This window comes from Manis pentadactyla, chromosome 10 (genome assembly GCF_030020395.1).
Source record: "Manis pentadactyla isolate mManPen7 chromosome 10, mManPen7.hap1, whole genome shotgun sequence".
NCBI classification, from domain to species: domain Eukaryota; kingdom Metazoa; phylum Chordata; class Mammalia; order Pholidota; family Manidae; genus Manis; species Manis pentadactyla.
This window is the reverse complement of record NC_080028.1, coordinates 8,073,070-8,090,477: the sequence shown is the minus strand read 5'-3', so window position 1 is coordinate 8,090,477 and position 17,408 is coordinate 8,073,070. Positions and strand designations below refer to the sequence as shown.

At 38.9% G+C, this 17,408-nt stretch overlaps 1 protein-coding gene across 5 annotated transcripts in view; it reads left to right on the top strand.

Annotated features, from left to right (window-relative positions):
- Positions 1-17,408, top strand: part of SGSM3 (small G protein signaling modulator 3) — a 46,888-nt gene continuing 29,480 nt past the window's right edge. For 2 of the 5 annotated variants that reach the window (XM_036931513.2, XM_036931511.2), the window contains exon 1: positions 1-152. The gene's annotated coding sequence lies outside the window, so the exon portion shown is untranslated. Of the gene's footprint in view, positions 153-3,039; positions 3,108-17,408 lie in introns of all 5 variants that reach the window. The other 3 variants (XM_036931509.2, XM_036931507.2, XM_036931510.2) reach the window with 3 other exon arrangements.

Here is a 17,408-nt window from a genome sequence, read left to right as displayed (position 1 = left end):
ATGCCTCGTGGCGTCTCAGCTCGGTCCTACGCGCATGCGCGCTGGGGCCGCCGATCGCTGACTGGAGGCAAGACGCGGTGCCGAGAGCCGGAGCAAGGTTGGCGCTGTGGTGCTGGAAGTGGTGGAGGGCAGCTGGGCGACCCCGCGGACAGGTGAGTGCGGAGCCAGAGGTCGGCTGAGAGTCACTGTGTCTGCGGGGCCCGGCGAGCACACATGCCCCCCCTGTGGGAGCGCGGGGGCGGCTGTGGACTGACTGACGGGACAGGCCGAGGGGGCTGACGGGCCGGACCTTGGTCGGGCGGCGCCGGGCGCGGGCTTCCACGTCCCGGGGCGGACCTACGGGGTGGGGGGGACCCGTGTGGCCCTGCGTTCTCTCGGCGTGGGGCAGCTTCGCGGGGGCGAGACCCCGGCGGCGGCCCAGCCTGGCCGCGGTAGGTGGGGCCGCGGGCGCCGAGCTTAAATGACCTGAGCGCTGGAGCCCAAACGCACCCTCCTCCTGCAGCTGGGGACAGTCTTACAGAAGCAGTACCTGACCTGGGGACCCCTTTTTCTCTCTTTTTTTTTTTAAGAACAATGATTGGGGCACAGTTAGATCAGCAAACTCTCAGCTTTGACGTGTGACTTGGAGTTAAATATTCCGGTCTGCTGTCAGAACCCAGGCTCAGATTCAGGCCGAGACTCAAACACTGTGTGTTTGCATTTTAGCATTGGGGAAACTGAGACATGTATTAGCCCGGATAACCCAGTGTGATTAGGATCGAAATTTGGGGAATTATTCTCATACTTTCTCAGTTTAATGATCCAGGATGCTTTTTATTGGTGAAGGGGGAGGTTAAAGTTTATTTTCAGTGAGGAATGACTATCGTATTTTCTAGTCTTATGCTGCACGTGAGGTCTGTGGCTCTTTGTTTTTTGGTGGGATATTTAGAGGTGTCCTGGAATATTCCGCACCCTTCTTATTCTTTCTTTGTGAGTTCAAATTCTCAATCAGACTCTGATTCACAAAAACTGAATTTCCAAATTTGACTTGTTTACTTGCAGCTTTTGTGATTATGTTTGTGATTAAGTTTGTAGATACAGGTTTATTTCCTGCTTTTCTTATTCATCTCTTTTCCTTATCTTCCAACTCTCTCTGAACTCTAGATAATATAGTTATATCCTCTTTGTTTTACATATTTATTCCTGTTCTCTGTGATGTAGTTTGTAATTGATTGTAAATAAAAGTCGAGATCTTTCCTGTCTTTTGATAATCCGAAGTGTTTGTAGCCTTTTCATCACTTATTGTTAGGTTAGCCTGGGCTTTAGGCCTCTTCCTGTCTCTAAGTATGAAGGTTTGTGATCTGGGAGGGGTTTCTGGTGATCTGATATGGGTAACTGGGGAACAAACCCATGATCAGATTATTGACTTAAAGGGCTGTGAACAAAAATTGTTCAAATTCAAGAGCATACTAATTTTGTGAATTCAGGAATTTGTCTGGTTGACAGAAAAGTTGATGAACTAGAGTAGAACCCCTCAAAACTGAGTCTGATGTTAGGATGAAATACTCAGAAAGGGGCTTGGGAGAGAATGCTTTTTATCATATGGCCATCTTTCTGTGCCAGGAGTAGATGCTGGGAACACCTAGTTGGCTTAGAAACTTAATATTCTATGTGTTTGTGTTTTCAAATTTCTCTCTCCTTAGTTCTCAGTGAGAGTTCTGGCGGAAGCCCCCAAATCTTGTACATTTGATGGTTTAACATCAGTTTCATCTACTTATTCTCCAGATTGTCTCTGTACCTCAGCTGATGACATTAGTAATTTTCCACAGCAGCCATTCATGAGCTCATGCAGACTCTCATAAGGAAGTGGATTTGCACAGAGGATGGTACACACAGAAGAAATTAGGATTCTGTTCCTTTGCCATCATACATTGCATATAGACTGAGACAGGAAACCTGGACTGAAGCACAAGCTATTCAGGAGGGATTAGAACACCGGAGTCCAGGCTTCCACACACAGTAATAATCATTGATATCATTTATTGAACATCATCTGTTTGTCAAGTGCTGTAATTGTCACAGTGACGTATCAGTATTTTCATTCTCACTTTATGTATGTGTGAGTTGAAGTACAGAGGTTAAATGATTTGCCTACAGACATAGTAAGTGACAGGGCCAGAGTGCAAATTCATGTCTGACTCTGACACCCCTGCTCTTTCTACTGTGCTGTCCTACCTTACCAACCATATTCTCAAGTCATTCTCAGTATTAAAAAAATATAAAATTTTCCTGTGATCACATTTCTCATTCAAACTACTACTATTTTCCCTCCTTTTCTTTTCTAGACTTGTTTTTAAAAAGTAAACTCTATGCCTCTCGTTTCCATTTACTCCTTAGGTCATTGCAGTCCACCCTCAGCTATTGAAATTGCACGCATGAACTCCACTCAGCCATGCGTTTGAATACCTACCGTATGTATCATTTTCTAGACTTACAAAGAGGCTGAGGCATGGTTCTTTCCCTGAAGAAGTTTCAGGGCCTAATGAAGGAGAAAAAATAATTTCGTACATGTCAGTATAATGTGCTAACTGCCAACCAAGCAATCTCTACTCTTAAGAGTTGGCGGAGGAACACTTCACTGAGAAAGTCACACTGGACTGCCAATGGAGGGAAATCCTAAGTTGTTCTAGGCAGCGGCGTCAGGACTACAGGCTTAGGTGTAGACTTTTAGGAGAAGCTGTATGAAGATGATACAGTTGAAATATACACTGGTGGGCTTTAGAGTACCTGCCAACAAGGTAAAGTCTGTAAAAGCAGGGCCTCTTTCACTACCTCGCCCCTATCTCCTAGAATAGTGGTAGGTGTTCAATAAATATGTATTGAGTGAATACCTCATAGGGTGTTGTGTTCAGCACATGGTAGGTACCAGTACTCTCAGTAGTACCTTATGACTGAGAAAATGAGGCTTACTTTCAGTGTGGCTTATAAACTGATTTTGAAGACACCGTTGTTTGAATGATACACATTATGATCATCCTCCCCTTCTTTTTGCACATTTAGGATCATTACTTTATGGTCACAATTCATGAATGAGGAGAGAGATGTTCACCTCTTTTCAGTAGGCACAGGTAACTACTAAGTGTGCCTTCACTTCTAACATTATGCCTCTTTCAGTTATAAACACATTCCTGCTTTTGTGTTTGTGGTGTAGGTTTTGTGTGTACTTTTTTCTCTGCTAATGATGTGACTTGTTTCGGGAAGTGAACTTTTTGGAATCATTAAATAGCTATCAATGAGGATAACATTAGAAATGAGGCTGAAAGCACCAACCTGGTTATCAGAGGGCTTATCCTCAGGAAGGGCCTGATAACCACTTAGGGCCAAGAGAAGATTTTTTTTGTCTTAACAAAAGGGCGTGAGTAGCCTTCTGTCGAACATTCGAAAGACATGTGTCAGCACATCATTTCCCTCTTCCTGTGTTTGAGTTTCATATGTAAATATCCTTAATTTGAATGACTTGACTTTAGGGTTAAAGTCCAAATACCACTTTTTTTTTAACTTTTGAAGTCAGTGCTGAGTATAGTAATTAGGAACACCTACAATACATTTGAAATTTTGGCTTTGCTATTTTAAACTTAACATAAGAGATAGAACTTTCCAGTGCTTCATGCAGCTCCTTTGTAGAATCAGGATAATTACTACTACTACCACCACTCATATTAATAGTATTTATTGAGTGTGTACTATCTACTAAGCACAGTTCTACAAATTTTACTTATATTAACTAAATCTACACAACCACCCTGGACGTTATTAGTATTACACCCACTTAAGGTGAGAAAACAGTCACAGAAATGCTAAGTAACTTGCTCAAGGTCACACAAATAAGTGGTAGAGTCAGGATTTGAACTTGGGTAGTCAGACTCCAGAGCTTGTCCTCTTAACCTGCTGCTTCATAGGGTTGTTTTGAAGATTAAATAATCTCGGTGAAGTGTCTGTGACAAGGCAGGCAGTAAGTGCTGGCTACCACGTTAGCTTTGAGTTCATAAAGCATTTCACATACATGTTCGTATTTGGTTGTCACAAATACAACAAAATGCTACTGTGACCATCACCACCTGACAGATAGAAACTGAGGCATACATTCGTTCACTTGCCTAGGGTCATATGGCAAGTGTGGAGGCAGTACCCTGGCTTTACCTGACCCTGGGATTCTTAGGTTGAATTCGAGGTACCACACTTTGAGAGTTTAGTAGGCATATGTTGTTTTTGTCTGCCCAACATCCAGTCCAGGATTTTCTGGAAATAGTAGCTCAGATTTTGCTTTGAGGAAACAGCCCATCCCTGACCAAGTAGGTGGTGGGCAGTGACCCCGATTAGTCCAACAGCTGTGGTCCTCCTTGACTTGGAATCTCAGGCTAAATGACACTGACAGACAATTGCAGCTCCTCCATCACAGCCCTGGGGTTAATTCCTACTTATATGGAGACACAGGAGCTGCTCCATATTTGTTCTCTAAGACCTGATTCTTCAGGTTTTCCCCAGCTCTGTGTCCTACATCATGTCTTTCCATTACATGCCTGTGTCACATTATTTAGGGGACCCAAAGTCAGTTTTTGCGGCTTGCAGCTGACACTCCCTTAACATACTGTTACATGACATGAGGCCATGTCACTTAGAAAAGAGTTAAAATAAGTGGGTAATTTTAGCCTGAAGAGAAGAGAAACCTCAAAGAAGACCTGAAGGTTACCTTCAGACCTTTTAAGCATATTATGTACGAAGTCCCTAAAAACAATAGAGTAGACATTACTTGCAAACACATTTCTACTCAAGTTAAAGCCTAAGGGCAGTCCACAGATGGACAGGCTGTCTTGGTCCATGGACATAGACAGATACATGCACTAAAATTGTTCAAGCCTAGATGAGACAGTCACCTGGGAGGAGTAATGGGGTTTAATAATGAAATTTGCCTCTAAAGTTCTCTCCAATTTTGAGGTAATCATTCTCTGATTGAAATCTATGTCTCCAGATTCTAAGACCTAGAGATCATTCTAAAAGAGACTGTTGGTGCCTTTCCCTTCTTTGCCAACCTGGCCTCCTATCCTCCTGCCTCACTACCTATGCGCTGCCCTTCTGTCCTCCCCAGACCTCTGCTTCGCTTACTTTCTTCAGGTCTTTGCTCAGATTTCACCTTCTCATTGAGCCTTCCCTGAATGCCTAATTTAAAATAGCAACTTCCTGACCTGGCGTATCCCTTTTCCTGCTGCATTTTACTGTATAGCACAGTTTATCACCTGGCGTACAATATAGTTCATTTTTTAAATAATTTATTTTCCTTCTAGAATGCCAGATCCTAGAAAGAAGGGGTTTTTATCTGTTTTGAGCACTGCTGTATCCCCATCACTGAGAACAGTGCCTGGCACGTAGTAGGCACTCAGTAAATGTATATTGCATGAGTGAGTATTTTGGCAGCACAAAATCATCCTTGGGTCAACTTTGTGTTCTAGCTCATCCTGTCCACTTTGTCCCTTTTTCACTTGTTTCCTTACTCTCTGATACTGCCATCTTCTCCTCTTCTCTTTGGGTCTAGGACATGTGAGGCCTAGAAGTCTGAGATCACCCACTTCAGAAGGGCTGGAGATCTCAACCTTACACAGTTCATTCATCACAGAAGTGAGGGGAACTTGGTGACTGGTTGTTGCCCTTTTTCTTGGCTAAGCTGTGCTGCTCATCAGTCTCATTTAGCACAGGCCCTTGTGGTGCCCAGTGTGGAGTGTGTGTGTATCCCTCAGTGAATTATTAAGTCAATAAATAAATATGTCTCCTTAATGAAGGCTTTTCTGCACCAACCTGTAGTTATCTCTTCATTTCTTTGAACTCTTATAATATTTGTGGTTTGCCCTCTTAACAACCAGCCTTGGGTTGTTTTCCATTTCATATGTCTGTTTTTGACTGGTCATTGAAATTATAACCCCATGAATAAAGACCTAATGTGCTCACCATGGAACCTAGTCCTGGGAGGCAGTAAAATAGTGAAGTGCTATTCAGTAGAGCTTTCTGTGATGATAGAAGTGTTCTTGGGTGATTGTTAACGTTTTTCTTTGTGTGTGTGTATGTGTAATAAAGTAATCACCTCATCCCACAACCCAGAAATAATCAGCAGATGTTTGGACATTCATATCTTTATTCATTTAACTGTAAATTTTCCACAATGAGTATCTATAACTTTTATGATGAGAAAATATATTAGTGGAGTTATATGAGTGGTTTGTGTGTGTGTGTTTGAGTTGGTTTATTTTTGTTTTGAGATTGAATAATAGGCAGAAAATGCTGGCAGACAGAATAATAAACTTTGGAAGTGAGTTAAATTTCATTTTTTAAATAGATGTACATTGCAGAATGCACATTTGATTTTACGAAGCATGTGTATTCTTTAAAAGTTGTTACAACTTTTTTTTAATTATCAAATGTACATCACAGTGGTTCAACAGTTCTCCTCCCCTGCCCACACCCCTCCCCCTTGGTAACTGCTTCTCAGTGTCTATGAGTCTAATGCTGTTTTGTTCCTTCAGTTTTGCTTTGTTTTTATATTCCACAAATATGTGAAATCATATGGTATTTGTCTTTCTCCGCCTAGCTTATTTCACTGAGCATAATATCCTCTAGATCCATCCATGTCATTGCAAATAGTAGGATTTATTTTCTTTTTATAGCTGAATAATATTCCATTGTGTATATGTACCACATCTTTATCCATTCACCTATTGATGGACACTTAGGTTGCTTCTATATCTTGACTATTGTAAACAATGCAATGATAAAAATGGTGCACATATCTTTTCAAATCAGGGATTTTGTTTTGTTCAGGTAAATTCCTAGAAGTGGAATTACTGGGTCAAATAGTATTTCTGGTTTTAGTTTTTTGAGGAACCTCGATACTGCTTTCCACAGCAGTTGCACAAATATACATTCCCACCAACAGTGTAGAAGGGTTCCCCATTCTCCACATCCTTGCCAGCATTTGTTGTTTCTTGTCTTTTGGATAGTGGCCATTCCAACTGGTGTGAGGTGATACCTCATCGTGGTTTTAATTCACATTTCCCTGATGATTAATGATGTGGAGCATCTTTTCATGTGCCATTTGCCAAAGGCATCTGTATTTCTTCTTTGGAGAAGTGTCTGTTCAGGTCCTCTGCCCATTTTTTGATCAGGTTATTTGTTTTTTGGGTGTTGAGGTGTATGAGTTCTTTATATATTTTGGATGTTAACCCCTTATCAGATGAGTCATTTATGAATATATTCTCCATACTGTAAGGTGCCTTTTTGTTCTTCTGATGGTGTCCTTTGCTCTACAGAACCTTTTTAGTTTGATGTCATCCCACTTGTTCATTTTTTATTTTGTTTCCCTTCCCTGAGGAGATGTGTCCAGGAAAAAAAATTGTTCATGCTTATATTCAAGAGATTTTTGCCTATGTTTTCTTCTAAGAGTTTTGTGCTTCATGCTTATATTCAAGAGTTTTTTGCCTATGTTTTCTTCTAAGAGTTTTGTGCCTTCACGACTTACATTCAGCTTTGATCCATTTTGAGTTTACTTTTGTGTATGGAGTTAGACAATAGTCTAGTTTCATTCTCTTACATATAGCTGTCCAGTTTTGCCAACACTAGTTGTTCAAGAGACTGTCTTTTCTCCATTTTATATTCATGGCTCCTTTATTATATATTAATTGACTATAGATGATGAGTTTATATCTGGGCTCTCTCTTCTGTTCCATTGATCTAATGGTCTGTTCTTGTGCCAGTAACAAATTGTTTTTATTACTGTAGCTTTGTAGTAGAGCTTGAAGTCAGGGAGCATAAGCCCCCCAGCTTTGTTCTTTCTTAGGATTGCTTTGGCTATTCAGGGTCTTTTGTGGTTCCATATGAATTTTAAAACTATTTATTCTAGTTCACTGAAGAATACTGTTGGTATTTTGATAGGGATTGCATTGAATCTGTAGGTTGCTTTAGGCAGGATGGTCATTTTGACAATACTAATTCTTTCTATCCATGAGCACAGGATAGATTTCCATATTTTGGTGTGTCTTCTTTAATTTCTCTGAGTGTCTTGTAGTTTTCAGAGTATAGGTCTTCCACTTCCTTGGTTAAGTTTATTCCTAGGTATTTTATTCTTTTTGATGCAATTGTAAATGGTGTTGTTTTCCTGATTTCTCTTTCTGCTAGTTCGTTGTTAGCATATAGGAATGCAACAGATTTCTATGTATTAATTTTGTATCCTGCAACTTTGCTTAGTTCAATTATTCTAGTAGTTTTGGAGTAGATTCTTTAAGGTTTTCTATGTATAATATTATGTCATCTGCACATAGTGAAAGTGTAACATCTTCCTTGCCAGTTTGGATGCTTTTTATCTCTTTGTGTTGTCTGATTGCCATGGTTAGGCCCTCCAGTACTATATTGAATAAAAGTGGTGAGAGTGGGCATCCTTGTCTTGTTCAATCTCAAGACATGATGTTGGCTGTGGGTTTGTCATACATGACCTTTATTATGTTGAGATATGTACCCTCTATACCCATTTTGTTGAGAGTTTTTATCATGAAAGGATGTTGAATCTTGTCAAATGTCTTTTTCAGCATCTGTTGAGATGATCATGTGGTTTTTATCCCTCATTTTGTTAATCTGGTGTATGATACTGGTGGATTTACAAATATTGTACCATCCTTGCATCCCTGGAATAAATCCTACTTGGTCATGATGGATGATCTTTTTGATGTATTTTTGGATTTGGTTTGCTAATATTTTGTTGAGGATTTTTGCCTCTATGTTCATCAGGGATATTGGTCTGTAATTTTCTTTTTTGGCAGTGTCTTTGTCTGGTTTTGGTATTAGAATGATGCTGGCCTTATAGAATGACTTTGGAATTATTCTGTCCTCTTCTACTTACTGGAATGCTTTAAGAAGGATGGGAATTAACTCTTTAAATGTTTGGTAGAATTTGGCTGTGAAGCCATCTGGACCTGGAGTTTTGTTTTTGGGGAAGTTTTTGATGACCAGTTTGATTTAATTGCTGGTAATTAGTCTGTTCACATTTTCTGTTTCTTCCTGGGTCAGTCTTGCAAGGTTGTATTTTTCTAGGAAGTTGTTCATTTCTTCTAAGTTGTCCAGCTTATTGGCATACAATTTTTCATAGTATTCTCTAATAATCTTTGTATTTCTGCAGTATCTTTTGTGATTATTCCTTCTTTGTTTCTGATTCTGTTTATTTGTGTACACTCTTTTTTTCTTGATAAGTCTAGCTAGGTTTTATCTATTTTGTTTACTTTCTCAGAATCAGCTGTTGGTTTCATTGATTTTTTTTCCCTTTTTTTTTCTCAATTTCATTTAATTTCTTCTCTGATCTTTATTACATCCCTCATTCTACTGAGTTTGGGTTTCATTTGTTCTTCTTTTTCTAGTTTCTTTAATTTTCTGATTTTAGACTGCTTATTTGGGATTGTTCTTGTTTCTTGAGGTACGCCTGTATTGGATATACTTTCCTGTTAGAACTGCCATGTCCTGCATTGTGTTTCTGTTTTCATTTGTTTGTTTGCTTGATTTGTTTTCATTTGTTTCATTGATCCATTGATTATTTAGAAGAATGTTGTTTAGCCTCCATGCATTCATAAGTCTTTTTATTTGTATAATTTATTTCTAGTTTCATACCATTGTGGTCTGAGAAGCTGCTTGATACAATGCAATCTTTTTTAATTTATTGAGACTCTTCTTGTAGCCTAGTATGTGATCTATTCTGGAGAATGTTCCATGTACATGAGAAAAATGTGTATCCTGCTGTTTTTGGATGGAGTGTTCTGTAGCTGTCAGTTAAATCCATTTGACATAATGTACTGTTCAGTGCCTCTATTTCCTTATTTATTTTCTGTCTGGCTGATCTGTTGATGTGAGTGGTGTGTTCAAGTCTCCTAAAACAAATGTGTTGCAATCTGTTTCCTCTGTAATTCTGTTAGTATTTGTTTTACCTATTTAGGTGCTCCTATGTTGGTCGCATACATATTTATAATGGTTATATCTTCTTGTTGGACTGACCCCTTTATCACTATGTAATGCCCTTCTTTGTCTCTTGTTACTTTGTTTTGAAGTCAGTTTGATCTGATAAAAGTACTGCTACTCCTGCTTTTTTTTTTTTTTCACTATTATTTGCATGTAATATCTTTTTCCATCCCTTCACTTTTAGTCTGTGTATGTCTTTGGGTCTGAAACAAGTCTCTTGTAGGCAGCATGTAGACTGGTCTTGTGTCCTTATCCTTCTGCCATGCTGGTTTTTTTTTTGTTGTTGTTGTTTTGTGGATAATTATTTTTTATTGAAGAGTAGTTGACACACAGTATTACATTAGTTTCAGGTGTACAACACGGTGATTCAACATTTATATACATGATAATTCTAGCTACCAGCTATCACCATACAAAGTTGTTACAATATTTTGACTATATTCCTTATGCTATCCCGGTTACTTATTTATTTTACAATTGGAAGTCTGTACTTTTTTTTTTTTTTTTGAGAGGGCATCTCTCATATTTATTGATCAAATGGTTGTTAACAACAATAAAATTCTGTATAGGGGAGTCAATGCTCAATGCACAATCATTAATCCACGCCAAGCCTAATTTTCGTCAGTCTCCAATCTTCTGAAGCATAACGAACAAGTTCTTACATGGAGAACAAATTCTTACATAATGAATAAGTTACATGGTGAACAGTACAAGGGCAGTCATCACAGAAACTTTCGGTTTTGATCATGCATTATGAACTATAAACAATCAGTTCAAATATGAATATTCGTTTGATTTTTATACTTGATTTATATATGGATACCACATTTCTCTCTTTATTATTATTATTTTTAATAAAATGCTGAAGTGGTAGGTAGATGCAAGATAAAGGTAGAAAACATAGTTTAGTGTTGTAAGAGAGCAAATGTAGATGATCAGGTGTGTGCCTGTAGACTATGTGTTAATCCAAGCTAGACAAGGGCAGTAAAACATCCACAGATGCAGAAGATTTCTCTCAAAACAGGGGGGTGAGGTTCTAAGCCTCACCTCTGTTGATCCCCAATTTCTCACCTGATGACCCCCCTGCGACTGTGCCTGTCTTAAGTTGTCCCTCCCTTGAGGAATCTTACCCGTCTCTGGCTAACCAGTCATCTTCCGGGGCCATACAGGGAAATGTAAAGTTGGTAAGTGAGAGAGAAGCCATATTGTTTGAAAAGGTTAGCTTTTTACTTCTTCGCATATTTATGCCCTGTGGCTTCTATGCCCAGCATTTGTCTTGAGGTATCTTTACCACTTGGAAGAATTATGATACTCGGTAAATTTGATATGAGGCACGAATTCTATTTAAGGGTTGTAATTAGGAAGGAAGAAGAAAAGCTATAGAAGTAGCAGGCAGAAGAAAACATGGGAAGATTGATTATTTCTTTGACATATCTTCTTGTAGAGTAACTTAAGCATGTATAGGTTTTAAACTACTAATTAAATTGCGCACACACATTAACATAATAGGAATACAGTTACATAACCAAAGCAGATCTATAATTACCAGCCATCTCCAGTGAAACCAAGAAAATAAGTTAGGCATCCTAGGCATTTGTGAAAATTTATCTATGATATGATGGATATTGTCCAACTGTACTTGAACAGTCTGAGAGAAATCAGACAAATTAAAACAACCCATTCCTGGGAACTGTTCACATCCCATATGTTCTTTTAACAGTAAATAGTCTGTAGTTGTAAGATTTTGGAGCGCTACAACTTGCACTTCTCCTAATTCTTGGTTGAGTTCCAATAGTATAGATCCAGTCAAGTTTGTTGTTTTACTGTATGCACAGGCCAGCTTAGATATCTCCTTCATCATTCCCATGGCAAGTCCAGGAACTGGTGGGATGAGTGCATCTACAGCTGTAGCAGTGCGTGGATCTTTGTTGGGGTTTTTTGATCATCTTCTGGCATGAGTCTTCCAGAGAGTGCAGATGTTGGAAGTTCTTCTTCATATCGTATCTTAGTTCATTTTTGGGGTAGCCCAATTAGGCTTTGATCCTCTGTATAAACACAAAGAGACCCTTTGCCCACACTTTGATATGCCCTTTATACCCTTGTGTAGAACTCATTGGAGGTCACCACACAGGAACTGCTTTTTTTTTTTTTAAGAGAAAGGAATATTATCAGAAAAATGTACCTCCATAGTGTTTTCTGGCTATTTTTTATATCTCCTCTGTTCCTTTCTTCCTCTCTTATAGTCTTGTTATTGATGGTTTTCTTTAGTGTACTATAATTGGATTTCTCTCTTTTTAAAATTTATTTATTTGTGTGTGTAATTTATTGTAGACTTTAGTTTTGTGGTTACCAAAAGTTCAAGGATAACTTCTTTACTATATAATAATCTATCTTAAATTGCTGATTACTCTATTTCCAACACAATCTAAAGGCACTTTTTCCCCCTTCTTCTTCCTCCTCCTCCACATTTTTCATATTAGATGTCGTAATCTGCACTTTTGTATATCCCTTGACTGAATTTGTGTATAGTTGATTTTGCTTCTTTTATTTTAATTTTGTACTTGCTTGGTAATTAGTTGGTCTACTGCCTTTACTGTGTGTTTATTTTCACTGGTGAAAGTTATTTAGCCTTAGGAAAATTTCCATCTACAACAGACTCTTTAACATATCGTGTAAGTCTGGCTTAGTGGTGGCAAATTCCTTCAACTTTTGTCTACTGGAATTGTTTAATCCCTGCTTCAAATTTAAATGATAATCTCACCAGGTAGAGGATTCTTGGTGGGAGGTCCCTCTTTCAGTACATTAAATAGAGCATGCCATGCAACTTTTATTTTTATAAATTGTTTTTTTCCACATTGATTCATATAATATTAGCAGTGCTTTAACATTATATTCATCATATTGAGAAGAACCAAGTGCATGGGAAAATGTACAGGAAAATTTTACTAATCGATATAAACAATTAGAAAAGAGGCACAAATATATTAACAATACAAGATACCATATTTAGGAACTGAAAAGAAACAAACCAAAATACTGTAGTAATTATATGAAATTTGAAAGGTAAATTTGGAAGCTCACTGAAACAACAAAAAAATCTAAATTACTTTATAAAAGGAAAGATTATGGTTTAATGAAGGGACCTGGGAGTTTATAGATTTTTCCCTCTTGACCACTATGGCCAGAAAGGCCAACAAATGTCTGAGGCATTGTTCAGAAGTGTTTTGGAAACAAAAGACAAAATATCATACCATCCTTTATTTTAAAATGAGATGGCTCTGTGTTTTCCTGGTAAAATATAGATTCCTCTAGTTTACAGAAAAGAGCAAAAAAATAAGCATGAGAGAGAGCCCTTATCACTACCTGACATTATATATAAATTACTGTGCAATTTATTAAATTATATAAATAATCATCATTATTCTACATTATGGATTTATATGCTTGTCTCTTTACCTGGCTAGAGTAAAATCTCCACAAGGCAGAGGTTTGTTTTGTTCACTCATTGCCTCTCAGTGTCTAAAATGGGGTCTGACCCATAGTAAGCACTCATTTATGGTAAATGAAAGACTGGTGCCTGCTGTGTGAGGTCAGATGAAAGAATAAGGAGTGGAGGAGGAGGGGATTGAAGATGGTGGCATGAGAGGTGAGACAGAGGCTTCCTCCTAAAACCACATATAATACGAAAATATAACACAACTAATCCTGAAAGAGCAACAGGAAAGAGGACTGCGTCAGACTGCATACACCTGGAGAAAAGAGCAGACCTCACAGAACAGGGTAACATACCAAAGCTGTGGCCTGGAGGGACCCAAGCCCTTCCCCTACCCCAGCTCACTGGCAGGAGGAAGAGAAATGGAGCAGAGAGGGAGTGGAGGCCTGGGACTGCTACCTAACTCCAGAGATCTGCTCTGGGAACACAAACCTACATGTCATGGTGCTTTCATGATACTCTCATGATCAGGGGATTGGAAAACTAAGACAGGCAGAATTCCTGGAGAGACTGAGATTCCAGCCGCTTGTGGAAAGCGGGGATCTATATCCAGCTGCTCTGGGACAAAAGAAAGGCAGGCAGTCTGAGAGACTTCCTAACAAGGAAGCCCTTAGCAAGAGGGCTACTAAGGGGGCAAGGATTGCACAGAGCTTACTGCTCAGGAGAAAGGACAGGTAGACAGAATTGTCCAGGTGCACTCTGCCCAGCAGGTTGGGAGCTTTCACGATTTCCAGGTGCTCCAGCTCCCTGGCTGGCTACACAGCTCCAAGGACCCCCTCCGTGATAGACAGCCTACTGCGCCTTTCTCCCGGCCAGCCCCACCTGGCTCGGAAACCAGCAGACCCTACCCTGGCTTAGGCCAGCAGAGGGAAGCCCCGTCTATAGCAACTACAAATGCAAAGCATAGAGGCTTATACCTGTGTGCTTGGCCCACTGGTTCAGGCAGTGGAGGCAGGCATAGCAGCCGGGAAGCAGGAAACAGCTCTTTCCTCCCCCCAGGCACCAATACCGCTCCCCTGCGACCCCTGACATTGCTTCAGGGGCTGGCTGAGCAGCTCCAGAGAGTAGAGCTTCTGGACACTAGAGGGCGCCATATACAAATATGAAACACCAAAGGAACCTGGTTCAGAGTAAAATTAATACAACTCCTGAGAAAGATGACATGGACCTCATGACACTTCCTGAAAGGGAGTTCAAAATAAAAATCATTAACATGCTCATGGAGGTACAGAAAGATATTCAAGAACTCAGGAATGATTTCTGTTCAGAGATCCAATCGTTGAAGAGCACAGTGGAGGGTATTAAAAGCAGATTAGATACGGTGGAGGAGACAATAAATGAAATAGAAACGAGAGAAGAAGAATACAAAGAAACTGAGGCACAGAGAGAAAAAAGGATCTCTAAGAATGAAAGAATATTGAGAGAACTGTGGGACCAATCCAAGCGGAACAATATTCACATTATAGGGATACCAGAAGAAGAAGAGAGAGAGAAAGGGATAGAAAGTGTCTTTGAGGAGGTGATTGCTGAAAACTTACCCAATCTGGGGAAGGAGATAGTCTCTCAGGCCATGGAGATCCACAGATCTCCCAACACAAGGGACCCAAGGAAGACAACACCAAGACACATAGTAATTAGAATGGGGAAGATCAAGGATAAGGACAGACTGTTAAAAGCAGCCAGAGACAGAAATAAGATCACATACAAAGGAAAGCCCATCAGGCTAACATCAGGCTTCTCAGCAGAAACCTTACCAGCCAGAAGGGAGTGGCATGATGTTACTAATGCCATGAAGCAGAAGGGCCTGGAACCAAGATTACTTTATCCGACAAGATTATTATTTGAATTTGAAGGAGGGATTAAACAATTTCCAGATAAGCAAAAGCTAAGAGAATTTACCTCCCACAAACCATCTCTGCAGTCTATTTTGGAGGGACTGCTATAGATGGAAGTGTTCCTAAGGTTTAATAGCTGTAACCAGAGGTAATAAAACCACAGTAAAGAAAGTAGAACAGCTAATTACTAAGCAAATGCAAAATTAAATTAACTATCCCCAAAGTCAATGAAGGGAGAGACAAAGAGTATAGAATATGATACCTAATATATAAAGAAAGGAGGAGAAAAATAAAATAACCTTTAGATTGTGTTTGTAATAGCATATTAAGTGAGTTAAGTTAGACTCTTAGATAGTAAGGAAGTTAACCTCAAACCTTTGGTAACCATGAATCTAAAGTCTGCAATGGCAATAAGTACATATCTATCAATAATCACCCTAAATGTAAATGGACTGAATGCACCAATCCAAAGACACAGAGTCACTGAATGGATTAAAAAACAAGACCCGTCTATATGCTGCCTAAAAGACACTCACTTTAAAACCAAATACATATACAGACTAAAAGTGAAAGGATGGAAAAAGATATTTCATGTAACTGATATAGAGAAAAAAGCAGGAGTTGCAGTACTTGTATTGGACAAAATAGACTTCAAAACAAAGAAAGTCACAAGAGACAAAGAAGGACATTACATAATAATAAAGGGGTCAATCTAACAAGAAGATATAACCATTATAAATATTTATACTCCCAACACAGGAGCACCTACATATGTGAAACAAATACTAACTTAATTAAAAGGGGAAATAGAATGCAATGCATTCATTCTAGGAGACTTCAACACTCCACTTCCTCTGAAAGACAGATCGACCAGACAGAGAATAAGTAAGGACACAGAGGCACTGAATAACACATTAGAACAGATGGACCTAACAGACATCTACAGAACTCTACACCCAAAAGCAGCAGAATACACATTTTTCTCAAGTGCACATGGAACATTTTCAAGAATAGACCATATGCTAGGCCACAAAAAGAGCCTCAGTAAAGATTGAAATTATACCAGTTTCTCAGACCACAAAGGTATGAAACCAGAAATAAATTACGCAAAGAAAATGAAAAATCCCAAACACATGGAGGCTTCACAACATGCTCCTAAATAACCAATGGATCAATGACCAAATAAAAACAGAGATCAAGCAATATATGGAGACAAATGACAACAATAATTCAACACCACAAAATCTGTGGGACGCAGCCAAGTCTGTACTGAGAGGAAAGTATATTGCAATACAGGCCTACCTCAGGAAAGAAGAACAATCCCATATGAGAGGTCTAAACTCACAATTAGTGAAACTAGAAAGAAAAGAACAAATGAGGCCCAAAGTCAGTAGAAGGAGGGACATAATAAAGACTAGAGCAGAAATAAATAAAATTGAGAAGAATAAAACAATAAAAAGAATCAATGAAAGCAAGAGCTGATTCTTCAAGAAGATAAACAAAATAGATAAACCCCTAGCCAAATTTATCAAGAAAAAAAAGAGAGTCTATACACATTAACAGAATCAGAAATGAGAAAGGAAAAATTGCTACGGACACCACAGAAATACAAAGAATTATTAGAGAATACTATGAAAAATTACATGCTAACAAACTGGATAACCTAGAAGAAATGCACAACTTTCTAGAAAAATACAACCTTCCAAGGCTGACCAAGGAAGAAACAGAAAATCTGAACAGACCAATTACCAGCAATGAAATTGAACTGGTAATCAAAAAAACTACCTAAGAACAAAAGTCCTGAACCAGATGGCTTCACTGCTGAATTTTAACAAACATTTAGTGAAGACCTAATACCCATCCTCCTCTAAGTTTTCCAATGAGTAGAAGAGGGAATACTTCCAAACTCATTCTATGAGGCCAGCATCACTCTAATACTAAAACAAGGCAAAGACACCACAAAAAAGAAAATTACAGACCAATATCCCTGATGAACATAGATGCAAAAATACTCAACAAAATATTAGCAAACTGAATTCAAAAATACATCAAAACAATAT